Source organism: Lactuca virosa, chromosome 2 (genome assembly GCF_052849685.1).
Source record: "Lactuca virosa cultivar CGN04683 chromosome 2, Lactuca_virosa_CGN04683_v6, whole genome shotgun sequence".
Taxonomy (NCBI): domain Eukaryota; kingdom Viridiplantae; phylum Streptophyta; class Magnoliopsida; order Asterales; family Asteraceae; genus Lactuca; species Lactuca virosa.
The window spans coordinates 23062282-23076788 of NC_136427.1; positions in this window are offsets into that span (position 1 = coordinate 23062282).

Consider the following 14507-nt stretch of genomic DNA (forward strand, 5'->3'; position numbering starts at 1 on the left):
TCTGAATCGGCTTGCAAAGAACGAATTGGTCTGAGGTTTGCCTGTTAGAGATTTCATTACGTTTGAAAAGTGTGTTTCATGTGCTCAAGGAAAACATCAACGGGAACCACACTTTCCAAAGTAGATTAACTCCATCGGTCAAGTGCTCCAGTTGTTACATATGGATTTATTTGGTCCAGTTAACATTCTCAGTATCAACCGTAATTTATACTGCCTCGTTGTGATACACGATTACTCTCGTTTCACTTGGGTTTTCTTTCTATCCAACAAAGCTGGTATCGCTAACCTCATCAAGGAATTCATTGTGATGATAGAGAATCAGACCAACAACCGAGTGAAAGAGCTGCGTACTGATAATGGAACGGAGTTCAAGAACGCAGTTCTTGACCATTTTTGCGCTGACAAAGGGATTGTGCGTCAATTCAGTTCTGTTCGCACACTACAACAAAACGGTGTTGCTGAACGAAGAAATCGAACTCTTAAAGACGCCGCAAGGACGATGCTGTGTGACTCCAAACTTCCTGTGTTCTTTTGGGCGGAGGCGATTAACACGGCGTGCTATGTTTAGAATCGCATGCTGATCAACAAAGCCAAAATGAAAACACCATACGGAATTCTATACGGATACAAGCCATCTGTCAGCCATTTCAGAGTATTTGGCTGCCCTTGCACTCTTCTCCACTTGGAATCCAACCCCAAATTCAATGCAAAAGCCGATGACTGCTATTTTGTCGGATACGCTGCTCGTACTGCATACAGGGTTTATAACAAGAAGACGAAATAGATTGTGGAGTCTTTCGATGTTCGTTGGCTTGAAGAGAATGAGACAGACGCTAGAGTGGGTCCAGATTGGCTATTTGATTACACATCTCTTTTCAAATCATTCAATGTGTCATCGGATAATCAAGCAGGGTCTACGTCTACTTCGAAAATCATTATTGAAGACGAAGAGCAAGAAGTTGTCTACATACCACAATTGGTTTCTTCTGATCCTCCGGCGGTGTCTTCTGTTCAAACTGATTCTTCTGAGTCCTCCCCTCAACAACCTTCTCCTGATGCTGATGCTACTCCTCTAACTCCGGTGGAAAGAGAGTTTATGAACCAAGAGACTTCCGCTGTAACTTCAAATCTGATGGAACTTCTCTTTTCGGAAAGCATCGCTGATGAGTTTGTAGCAGATCCGACAAACGAACCTAGTTCATCTACCGTGGATCATTCAGCAAATGAAGGAGTGCTTAACATCCATAATCTTCCAGTCTCTATCAATGACATCAGCCACGAGATCCCTGCTCGCATTCAGCGTGACCATCCTATAGAGAACATCATTGGCCAGCTGGGCGATGATGTTCAAACGCGAAGTCATAGTGGAGACGTCAATACGTGTCTCTACTCCTTCTTTATTTCTCAGATAGAACCCAAGAATGTCGAAATGGCTATGAATGAGCTCAGCTGGGTTGACGCCATGCATGAAGAACTTAATCAATTCGAGAAGCTCGGGGTTTGGAAGTTGGTGGAGCTGCCCAAAGGAAAGAAATCTCTTGATACCAGATGGGTCTTTCGGAACAAGCAAGACGATTTGGGTGTCATCGTGCGTAACAAGGCGAGATTAGTGGTTCACGGGTTTCGGCAAATTGAGGGTCTTGATTATACGGAGGTTTATGCTCCGGTGGTGCGCTTGGAGGCTATTCGTATCTTCCTCGCATATGCTTCCTACATGAACTTCACAGTATACCAGATGGACGTCAAGACGGTTTTCTTGTATGGCAAGGTCAAAGAGGAGATTTATGTTGACCAACCTCCCGATTTCGTTAACTCAAAGCTTTCCAACCATGTCTACAAGTTAGACAAAGCTTTGTATGGGCTGCATCAAGCTCCTAGAGCTTGGTATGCTACCCTAACTCATCATTTGCTCGATCACGATTATTCCCGAGGCACCATTGATCAGACTTTATTTATCAAACATGTCGGTCCGGATCAAATTCTTGTTCAAATCTATGTGGACAACATTATATTCGGGTCGACAAGCCAACAACTTTGCAAAGAATTCGAAGACGTGATGAAGAAGCGGTTCGAGATGAGTTCGCTTGGGGAAATGACCATGTTTTTGGGGCTTCAGGTCAAACAATCTTCAACCGGAATCCTTATTCACCAAGAAAAGTATGTGGATGATATGATGGAGAAGTTCGGGTTCCGAGACGCGAAACCTGCTCTTACACCCATGGCGGAGAGACCTTTACTAGCTCCTGATCTTGAAGGTGAATCCGTAGATTAGACGTACTATCGATCAATGATCGGATCGCTCATTTATTTGACTGCTAGTCGCCCAGATGTAATGTTTGCGGTCTGTCAATGCGCACGCTACCAGGCTAATCCTAAACTTTCTCATCTTATTGCTGTTAAACGAATTTTTCGGTACCTCAAAGGTTGCCCAAAACTGGGTCTTTGGTATCCGAAAAGTCCCAAATTTGACCTTTATGCTTTTGAAGACAGCAACTATGGCAGGTACGAGCTTGATAGAAAATCAACTTCAGGAGGATGCCAATTTCTGGGAGATAGACTGGTCTCATGGCAGTGCAAGAAGCAGCATACCGTCTCAACCTCAACAGTAGAAGTGGAATATGGATCCAATATCAACTGTTGGACTACGGTTTGAATTTTCAAGAAACCCCCATATTTTGTGATAATGAGGCTGCGATCCAAATCGCTAAAAATCCGGTCCAGCACTCAAAGACCAAGCACATCGATATCAAAGTGCATTTTATCCGAGATTGTTATGAGCGCTCGCTCATTCGGCTAGAACAGGTCCCCACTGCTAATAATGTGGCGGACATGTTCACCAAGTAGTTCAACAAAGCTCGATTCGATGTGCTGGTCAATATTTTGAGAATGATTCGCTTCGAGGATTAATTTTTGTTTAGATTAGGTTAAATTTGCGCATTTTTATTTCATTCTCACCCATGCACAAATTTAGGGCGAGAAATAAACAAAAACCAAACAAAAAACTAGAAAATTAAAAAATCCAAAAACATCAGATAGAAAAAAAATCAGAAACAATAGAAAATCAGAAAAATAAAAAAAATATAATAATAATATTTCTCTGTTAAGTGACGGTTTGGGAAGTGATATCAACAAGTGATAACGAGCAATCTGAGTCTGTGTAAAGTTCCAAAGATGAATTGTCTAGGCTCTGTGTTCGATGCGCTGGTAGGCACGAAGAATTTAACGGACTTGACTAGGTGCAGATGAACTTAAGGAATATAGAGACTTGATAAATCTTGACCTAGATAGTTACGTTTAGCCTGGAAATACGACGCTCAGATAGGTTGAGCAGGGAGATATACATGAGAATCCACCAGTCACATTAAGAGAACCCATATCTAGAACTGTGGTTTAACTTTTCCTCGATGTACGACATATGTCCTTAATTCCGGTATTGATAGGGCGACTGGGGAATTCCGATAAAGTAGGTCTGTAGAAAATTATTTTCTTTCTTTCTTACTGTTAGTCATATGTTGCCTCCTTTACGTGATTGGAAGAGATCCGACCTGGACTGCAACATATGCAAATCTATTTCTCTACATATTATATCTATGAAATTCTTCCTATCTGTTAGCCATATGCTGTCTCCTTTGTGTGATTAACAATCCGACCTGGTACACAGCATATGCAACCTTCTACTTCTCAATCCCTCTAAAAACTATAATTAATAATAATCTAAATCTATCCTCTCTATGAATAATAGTCTGCTCAACTAAAGTAAGGAGTATCTCGGAAGTTCTTGATTATTGGAGTATATCAGGAAGCGGGAAACATGTTCTAGTACATCTAAAACTGAACAATTCTAGATTGTCTGTAGATCTCGCTGCTCAACTTAAGTGGACAACAATATCCTTGGTCGTCGTCAAATGAATGGTCCTTAGGAAATATTATCTAGGAACATAGGATCAACTTGTCTTGTCATCTATAGCAGGTCCAGAATTTGTCATAATTTTTCGTGCTTAAGTGGACCACAATACTGGTGATCGACCAGATCTATTCATGAAAGGAGATGTACTGATAAATGGCAAATGATTGTCTAACAACTATGATCCCAAAATCACTAAAATTATTAATTTTAGTTAAAGACTTAATTTTAGGTTTGAATTAAAATTTTATTTAAAATTTTATTTTATTCTATTTTTAATTCTTTTAGGATTTATAAATCTTAGGAAATTTTATTTTATTTTATTTTTCTGAATTAATCCTCAAAGAGTATTATTTTTAATAAAGTGTTGAGTATTGGACCAATTTTAAATAAAAATGTTGCAGCCCATTAAGATTTGGAAATCGGGTTTGGGATCCGGGTTTGGACCAGGTCTTGAATCGGGTATTTAAAGAACATAATGAAATCATTTTCGGTTCCCCTTCTCTCAAGAATACCGAAAACCTCTTTTTCCTCTCTAAAATCTCGAAAATTTTTGGTGTGTTCTTTGCTTCAATCGACTTCAAATCATCAAAGGTATTGCAATTTCGACCACTGATATGCATTTTTATTCGAGAAACGACCGTGAAATCAATGGGAAATCGCGAATATATGAACTGTCGGCGTTTTCGGTCCGGACGGCTTTCGGTCCAAGCCGAGCCGTTTTCGGTCAAGTCAGCTCAGACGGCTTTCGGTCCAAGCCGAGTCGTTTTCGGTCGAGCCAGTTCAGATGGTTTTCGGTCCAGTTGAGAATTGTCCTTCTTGGCTTTCGGTCTAGCTTATTTTTGGTGTGAACTCTGGCTTTCGGTCTTGACTTGTGTGTTGGTCCTTAGGTTTTCGGTTTGAATTTCTTGACTGAGAACCTAATATTTGACTCATAAAATTAATTAAAATGGCCAAACTAAAGGAATTAAATTGAGAAATAAAATCAATGCTTTTTAATCAAAGGATTTCTCATATGGTCTGTTTTGTGCAGATTAAAATGGCAAGTTTCAAGGTTGCAGAAAGTCACAATGTTTCCATTTTGCTTGATGATCCTCCTATGGCGCACAGTGAATTCAAGTCAATGATGTTCAGGTTGCGTGAATGCTGCATTTTCTCAGCACTCACTTGGAACCCCATAATCTACTTGGATTTAATCAACGAGTTCTGGAATTCAGCTAGCATCAGAAATGAAGGCAACGGAGCCCAGACAATCGAAGCAACTGTCAAAGGACGTAAAATTGTCATCACTGAGCAGTTTATCAGAGACACATTGAAGATTGATGACAAGGCTACTTATCCTACCGACATTGATCTGCGAGTTGTTGATGAGTACCTTGAAAAGATGGGATATGAAGGCGTTTTCCTACCAACCCTCAAGAAGCTGCTACCTCCATTCTGGAGGTTTCTGGCTCATGTGTTTGTTAACTGTATATCAGGGCGTAAGGGTGGAGCGGACGAGATCTCTTCAAGGAATACTCAAGCTATTATTGCACTGGCAGCAGGAATCGACTTCAACTTCTCAAGATTTATCTTAGAAGAAATGGTCACTAATCTCAAAAAGAAGGCGAAGGACCAATTCCTGCTTTACCCTCGGTTCATCCAGATTTTTCTCAACTGCCTCTTTCCAGACCTTGCCAAGACGGGAGAGATTCTCGACATGAAGGCTTTTGGACCAAACACAATCAGTCTGATGAAGCAAAATCGAAAAGGGAAAATCATGTTCCAAGGAAAGTACCCTTTCGAGAAATTTGGAAAATTTGCCGAGCTGACCGACTCTTCTGAATCCTATGGGTCACCTGAGCAGACTTCAACTGATCATGCATCATCAGATTATGCAAATGTAAATGATGATGTAATCGATGTTTCAGACCATGAGGAAGAAACTGTTGCTGCTCAAGCTGTCAGTGTGGCTGAAGAGCATAATTTCACAAATGTGACAGTTCAAAGTGATTTTGATGGAGGTTCCACAGAAGAATTCACCAAAACTGAGGAAGGAGAAGAGAATGAAAGAGTTGATCTGTCCGGCTATGACAGAGATGATATTGCTGTACAATTCACTGGACTTGAGTACACTTTGTCAAATGAAGATCTCGACGACATCTTCAATGATATCGATGATGGTGCCAATCCAACACTGGAGATAAGGAAAAATGTTGACAATCAAGAAGTTGAGCCTCCTGTTACCGTTCAAGCGGTTGATTCTTCAATTCAAATGAACACCTCTTCAGGGATTCCTCCCCTTGAAAGGGTGATTTCTACATCTGAGCCAATTGTGAGTGAAGCCCAGACAGACCTGACCTCCCAGCCCCCGATGAAAAGACAAAGAACTGATCCAAGGGTGGGAGTTATTTTTCCTGACCTAACTCAAACCACAGAGACTCCTCTACTCACAAGTGCTACCTCTTCTTCATCCATGCCCATTCAGGAAGGCCCCAGCTCAATTCATGAAGTTGGTGGCTCATCTGTTGGCTTGAGTTTGTCTCCTCCAAGGCCTCATCATGACGTTGGCTCTGTAAGGCTTGCCATGCATTTGGCTCAGAATTTAAGTCCAACACACTCATCACACGAAAAAGGTATATCCTTTAAGGAGAATATATCTGGAGATGATGACGCCTCAGTGCCTGATTTGAGAAAGGATAATTGTGTGCGAAACCAGAAAAATATCGAGCTTGATATCAAAGTTGCAGATCTTCAAACTGAGAACATCAAGCTCAATAATCAAGTTGCTGATCTTCTCAAGGAAAACGCTCAGAAATCAAAGCAGATTACCGATCTTCAGACACACTTTGGTCTGTTGACCGCCAGTTATTATGATCTAAAGAAGAAGCTGGAAGAAGAATTTGGTGACAAGTTTAAATCATCCTTCAGTGAGCCCAGAATCTATCTTCCTAATCAAGACGCTCCCGTAGTTCCACCTCCTATAAAATCAACCAGGGTTGTCAACCGTTTTGAAAAAGAACCAGTGCAAGCTCCTCATATCGTGGAATTAAAACGTGCTAAACAAGCCAAAGCTGCTGAGAAGGGTCAACTGTTGTTCAAGTAGAACTCGGATCAGAATGCTCCCGTGAATCGACCAGAGATCACCGTTACTGACATTGGAGAAAATCGCTTCAGAGATATTTATGGTGATAGGTCCGGGATCGTCTCATGGGGATTCCATGACCCTTTGAAAATGTGGATTGTTAAAAGGAAGAGTGGAAATAACGAACTATATAAAGATGCTCACGATTTCAATTCTTGGACCAGGGTTGATCTTACGGAATTGTCTAAAGCGCCGTTTTCAAATCCAGCAAATGAACCCAAGGCAACACAATTCAGGTTGTTTTTAGAAGGTCAAGTGGCAAAGGGCTTTCCCTCTATGAAAACAACATCGTCTATCATCAAGATTTATCCAAATGTCATAGATCCCAAAACCAATCAGCCTCTTCGATCTGTGATGTGGCCCGCAACCAATCAAGTAAAGCAGATTGCTATCCTTCGATATCATCCAGATGGATCTCTGAAATCCATGTTATACTGGGTGTTTGATGAAACTACAGCTTCTGCTGTCATAAAACTTAAAAATGGATGTATTCATTTATATGACAAAAAGGATTTGCTACAATTCGGAAAGTGGGATATACATCAACTTTCTATTCATCAGATCATGGTGGCTGAAGATATTCTTGAGCCTGCTGCTAAGGAATACACAGCCATGGTTGCTGACATTATACAGAAGGAGATGTGGTAAGGAGCTATGGGAACGTCAGATGTGCTTATGGTTGATAAAGACTGAATCATGCTAGCCCCAAACCAAGGGGGACATTGAAGGGCCAATATATTTGGTGTGGGCTAGGCATTAATGCATGGATGGTTTAGGGCTGTTATTAATGTGTTTTGGACATCTTTTGTGTTTGTATGAGTTTTCGGTCTAGGTAGGTTTTCGGTCAGGCTTTGACCGAAAACCTGTTTTCGGTCTGATGTGTATTGCTATAAATTGTTGTCAGGTTGTCAGAGGCAATTTTAGTCGTTCTGGCAAGTTTTCGGTCTATGCAAGTTGTATCCGACATTTCATAGTTGAATTGTATGCAAGCTTGGTTGTTTAATCTTCTTCTTCCTCATTTCTATTGCAATTGATTGATCATTAGATAGATCCCACAGATTTGGGACCTAACAAACGGTAAGACTGACTTGATCTTATACATATATATTACTAACTTATAATATTATAAAGTATAAGGGTTGAATTTTAAACTTTTAAAACTCTAGGGTTTGGAATTAAAGCTTTCTAAAGTGACTTTACAAATTCCAAAACTTGAGGGCAAGTTTTGAAACTATTCAAAACCTTTCATATTCAATAACTTATGAGTTTAAATGATTTTAAGGAAAAGACTTTTGGAATTCCATAACTTGAGGACAAGTTATTGAGTCCATTAAAATGCATTTACATCAAGAATTACACTAACAAAGAATTTGCAAATAATTCCTATGATCTACCAAAACTCATAAGCATGAATATTCATATCAACAATTTTCAAGAATCATATAAACATATATAAAACTTGAAACTTTGATAATAACCTTTGAAAATGGATTAGCATAATCATTACCACATCAAAAACAGATTTTATAAGTCCAAAACAGTTTAGGGTAATGATTCTAGTCCATTTCCAACAACAAAACTCGAAATTCTGCACTCTGGGCCTCCTACTCGCTAAGTGCAAGAACCTACTCGATGAGTAGGATGAGTTTTCATTTGGAATCGTCGTGTCCCCCCATGGACTCGGCGAGTCCACTGAATAGTGAGCAAAAATTCGATTTTTTTCACCAATGTGCATCAAGTATAATGAAAACAAGCCTAGGCTCTGATACCACTTATAGGTTTTGAGCATTCTAACACTCCTATGGTGTACATGTAACCCTAGAAACCTTGGATCTATGTTTTCTCTTATATACATGCAAATTTGATTTTTCCAAGGTTCTCATCCTAACTAGCATGTTATGGGGTGCTTGTCATATAAAAAACTAGTAGAATGACATACATTTCTTGTTGCTTGGATCCATTAAGACCTTGTGAGCGTAGCACCCCAAATGTGATGCCTTAAATGCTTCACACAACACCACAACTCGTGGAATAACTTGACCGAAGTACACTTGAGCACAAATTCGGCTAGCCCTCGCCCTTTTTGTCTTAGTTGCCGATTTTGCTCCATATGAGGTCCTTTATATAGTGTGTCACATGTAGGGTTACACCATGTGAACCCTAATGTGCATGTCTTTTCATTTCCCCCGTGATCCATGAGTTTTAACCTCCATGGAGCATCCATGGAGCACCCAATGGTTCCTAGCCCAATCTAGTGAATCAAGGATCATAAGCCCACTATATAAGAATGAATGATTTACATAATCAATCCTCATATATTTAATTAGTCTCTTTTGATCACAAAATTAATTCCAAATTAATTCTTGATCAATACTAATTAAATAATATGATTTCATATTAATATATTAGAGCTTATAATATATTAACAAATCATAAGTGTCCTTTTCTCATTTTATCTATCCAATTGTTGTGATGCCATGAAACCCAAATGGACCATGCTAAATCGGGTCAAGTACATACCAAATATAGTTATGGACTTAGACATCTTATCCAATAGTTGTTTCATGAGAGGGCGTTGTTCTGACCTGAGCACGTGTCTACGGAGCAGGCATGTGTGAGCCGGTACTTCTGCATTTTGAGGTAAGATATTCGGGAGTTTGTGGCGAACTCATCATATCGGATATTGGCTGAGCTACCGACCAATGCCAGGAGGAGGGAGATTGAGTTGGAGATTCAGACTAGAGATGAGGGAGAGTCTTGTTGGATTAGGTGTCTAAGCCCATAACTATAATTGGTATGTACTTGAATTGATAGCAGCACAGTCCTTTTGGGTTGCCCTCAAACCCAGCAACTGGACAAGGAAATTATGAAAGGAGAGATATTGATTTATTATAAGATTAATTAATTAATATAAATGATTTATTAGTATGTTAAAAGATTAATATATTAATCAGAAATCATAAGGTTTAATTAATAGTTAGCCAGAAATTAATTATAATTAATTTTGGGGTTAATTGTATTAATTATAAAGTGCGGGGACTAGTTTGCAATAATCAGATAGTTGAGTGGAAGGCTCCAGAACCTCCTTGGAAGGAGGTGGACGAAATCTATAGGGGAAACCCTAAGGATTTCGTCCAAGGGGCTTTGGATAAGGCCTTTGGATTAACTTAGGCCCCAAGCAAAGGAGTATTAGGGTTTTCCCTAAACCCTAGATCCCTCAGCTATATAAGGAGCCTCCCAGCTCCTAAATTCGGTCACTCCTTCCTTGGTGAAACCCTAGGGCCGAAAATTACATAATCTCTCTCTCTCTCTCTCTCTCTCTCTCTCTCTCTCTCCTAGTTTCCTTCTTGCTAGCTCTTGGGTGTGATTCCATTAGAGGCATTACAATTGTGGTGCTAAGCTTCCAAGAAGATCAAGATCAAGAGGATTGTCAATTGTTTTCTATAACAATTGAAAGGTATGTAACTCTTAAACCCTAATTAGTTAATTTCGAAATTAGCCTCCTCCTCTAGGGTTCTTGTTTTTCAATTCAAAGTTATATGTTCAATAGTTAAAACATAGATCCAAAGTAGGTTGCAAGTGAACTGAGGAATTGTTTTCTAGTTTATTTGTTTTACCTAAAACCCATCAAGTCTCAGGGTAGAGACAGGAGACCAGTGTAGTCGCAGTCGGGGGCCAAGCGGGCTAAGCCCGCTGATACGAGAGCAGGAGGCCAGAAGGGACGCAGTTTCAGCAAGTGCGGCAAGAGTCATGAGGGATCTTGCCGAGCAGGGATTTGCTACAAATGCGGCAAGGAGGGGCATATGGCGGAGGATTGCCCTAAGGGATTTTCGATTTGATTTCATTGAAAGCAGAATGGCTACCGAAATGCCGAGTGTCCTCGGCTCACTCAGGGACCAGCCTAGGTTTCTGCTCCTACTTATTTGCGCGTTACTGATGGTCGGTTGGGGAAGGCCGAGGCTCTGAGAGCTCGTGGGATAGCCTTCCAGCTGACTGCAGAGGACGTCCGCGCAGCACCTGACGTTGTTACTTGTATGTATTTCCTTGTTCATGTTATTTTGAGATTTCTTTATGCTTATACTGTGTTTCATATAGGTTCTTTTCTTGTGAATTATGTGCCTACCTTGGTGTTATTCGACTTGGGTGCAAGTCGATCCTTCGTGTCTTTATCCTTTAGTCGTCACATTAGTGTTAGGCGCGAGGCTTTGAGTCGACCGCTGAGGGTTTCTATAGCCGACAAGCATGCGGTTTTTGCCATTGATGTATTCCGGGGATGTGCTTTAGAGATTTTCGGTGTTGAGTTTCAGATAGATCTGCTGCCGATAGCGATGGGAGATGTCTGTGTCATAGTGGGCATGGATTGGTTGAGCCAGTTTGGAGTCGTGATTGACTGCGAGTGTTAGATGGTGACAATACGAGACCCTAGTGGGGGAGTAGTTACTGTCTATGGCAAGGGAACTAGAACAGGATCAACTTTCTGCTCTGCCGCCAAGGCTAGGTAGAGTCTACAGCAGGGATGCATGGGCTTTTTAGCGTATGTAAGGGATACACGGGTTGTCATTGAGAGGCCGATTTTTGTTTCCGATGTTCCAGTATTACGTGAGTTCCCGTATGTTTTCCCAGAGGAATTTCCAGGTGTGCCTCCTGAGAGATAGGTGGAGTTCTGGATCGATCTGATTCTCGGGGCGGTGCCTATTGCCAAGGCACCATATCGCCTTGCACCGCCCGAGATGCAAGAGTTATCCTCGTAGCTCCACGAGATGTTGGGGAAGGGTTTCATTAGACCAAGTAGCTCGACGTGGGGAGCGCCGATCCTTTTTGTCAAGAAAAAGGACGGTTCACACCGGATGTGCATCGACTACCGGGAGTTGAACAAGTTGACAGTCAAGAACCGTTATCCACTACCGATGATCAACGATTTTTTTGATCAGTTGCGGGGAACATTTTGGTTTTCCAAGATGGATTTGAGATCTGGGTATCATTAGATGAGGTTCTGCGAGGAGGATAACCCGAAGACGACCTTTTAGACTCGTTATCAGCAGTATGAGTTTGTGGTGATGCCTTCCGGCTGACCAATACACCGGCAACATTCGTGGACCTCATGAATCGGGTGTGTAGGCTCATGTTCGATCGATCGGTGATCGTGTTCATTGATGATATTTTGGTGTACTCGAGGTCTAGGGAACAGCACAAGGAGCATCTTCGGGAGATTCTTGGGGTGTTGAGGATGGAGAGGCTTTATGCCAAATTCTCCAAGTATGATTTCTGGTTACGAGAGGTTCAGTTTTAGGTACACCTAGTTAATAAGAATGGGATTTTGGTCGACCCGGCCAAGATTGAGGCAATTATGCAGTGGGAGGTGCCGAGGTCCCCATCTGAGATCAGGAGTTTTCTAGGTCTGACAGGCTACTATCGGAGGTTTATCAGAGATTTCTCCAAGATTGTTGTTCCTCTCACAAAATTGACCGGCAAGGGTGTTAGTTTTTCTTGGGGGCCTGAGCAGCAGGAATCATTCGAGACTCTTCGGTAGATATTGTGCGAGGCTCCAGTGTTAGCCCATCCGGAGGGAGTAGAGGACTTCATAGTTTACTGTGATGCATCCATATCAGGAATGGGTGATGTGTTGATGCAGAGAGGGCATGTGATAGCATATGCGTCGAGGCAGTTGAAGCCTCACGAGACGAGATATACCACCAATGATTTGGAGCTTGGGGCGGTGGTATTCGCCCTCAATATTTGGCGCCATTATCTTGATGGTGTCTGATGTACCATATACACAAACCATAAGAGCCTGAGATATCTTATGGATCAGCCCACCCTGAATATGAGACAGAGGAGGTGGTTGGATATAGTGAAAGACTATGACTATGAGATTTTGTATCATCTTGGCAAGGCTAATGTGGTAGCCGATGCCCTGAGTCGTAGAGCAGCGAGTGCTCCGATCCGAGACGTGTGTATGAGGATGACGGTGATGAATCCAGTCTTAGATACCATCCGACAGGCCCAAGCGGTGGCCATTAGACCAGAGAACCATAAGAGAGAGCGGGTGATCGGGCAGATTTATGAGTTTGAGACCGATAGTCGGGGGCTTATGACCTTCCATGGGCAGATATCGGTGCCATATGTGGGTGGAGCCCGACGGATTTTGATGGAGGAGGCCCATAGGTCGGGATTCTCGATCCATCCTGGGGCCACCAAGATGTATTTGGACTTGAAAAAGGATTATTGGTGGCCATTTATGAAGAGAGATATGGCATGGGTAGTCGAAAGATATTTGACATGTCGTCAAGTCAAGGCAAGGCACCAGCGTCCCCATGGCCAGCTGCAGCCTTTGGAAATTCCCCTGTGGAAGTGGGAACAGATCTCCATGGATTTTATTACCACATTACCGAGGACTGTCAGGGGTGTCAACGCGATATGGGTGATTGTAGATTGGTTGACAAAGAGTGTTCACTTTCTGGCTATAAGTGAGAACTCTTCTGCAGAGAAATTGGCCGAGGTCTACGTTCGAGAGGTGGTCGCACGACATGGAGTGCCAACATTGATAGTGTCAGATCGTGATGTGCGTTTTACTTCCAGATTCTAGAAGAAATTTCATGAGGAGTTGGGTACTCGGCTACATTTTAGCACCACATACCACCCACAGACAGACGGTCAAAGCGAGTGGACGATTCAGACGCTCGAGGGCATGCTACGCTCATGTGTTATGGACTTCGGTGGTTGTTGGGATTACTACCTTCCCTTGGCTGAGTTTCATAAAACAACAACCATCACTCCAGTATTAGGATGCCTCCCTTTGAGCTTTTATACATGAGGAGATGCCAAACTCCCGTCTGTTCGGGGGGAGGTCGGGCAGAGAGTGATGGAGATTACTGAGATAGTTCTCAAGACGACAGAGCAAATCTGACAAGTTAGACAGAGGTTGCTGACAGCCCAGAGTCGTCAGAAGAGTTATGCAGATCGGAGATGATCCGAGCTAGAGTTCCAGGTAGACGATTTTGTGATTCGATTTAGGAAGCGGGGAAAACTGGGCCCTAGATACATTGGTCCTTTCAGAGTGATTGCTCAAGTAGGTAAGGTAGCTTATCGGTTAGAGCTGCCTGCAGAGTTGAGCCAGATTCATGACACCTTCCATGTATCCCAGCTGAGGAAGTATGTAGCCGACGATACGGCAGTGGTCCTTCTAGAGGACATTGGATAAGAAGGTGAAGATCTTGAGAAATAAGGAGGTGCCCTTGGTTAAGGTTCAGTGGCCGCATCGGAGGGGATCCGAGTGGACTTAGGAGCCGGAGTCAGAGATGCATGAGCAGTACCCAGAGCTGTTTCCAGAGAATGACTTCGAGGGCGAAGTCTGATTCTAGTGGAGGAGAATTGTAACATCCCGACTCCTAGGTATAAATTTAAATTGTTTTATATTCATATTGATAGGGAAACTCGACGATTTGGAGGCCCCAACTCGTCGAGTAGAGACTAAGATTG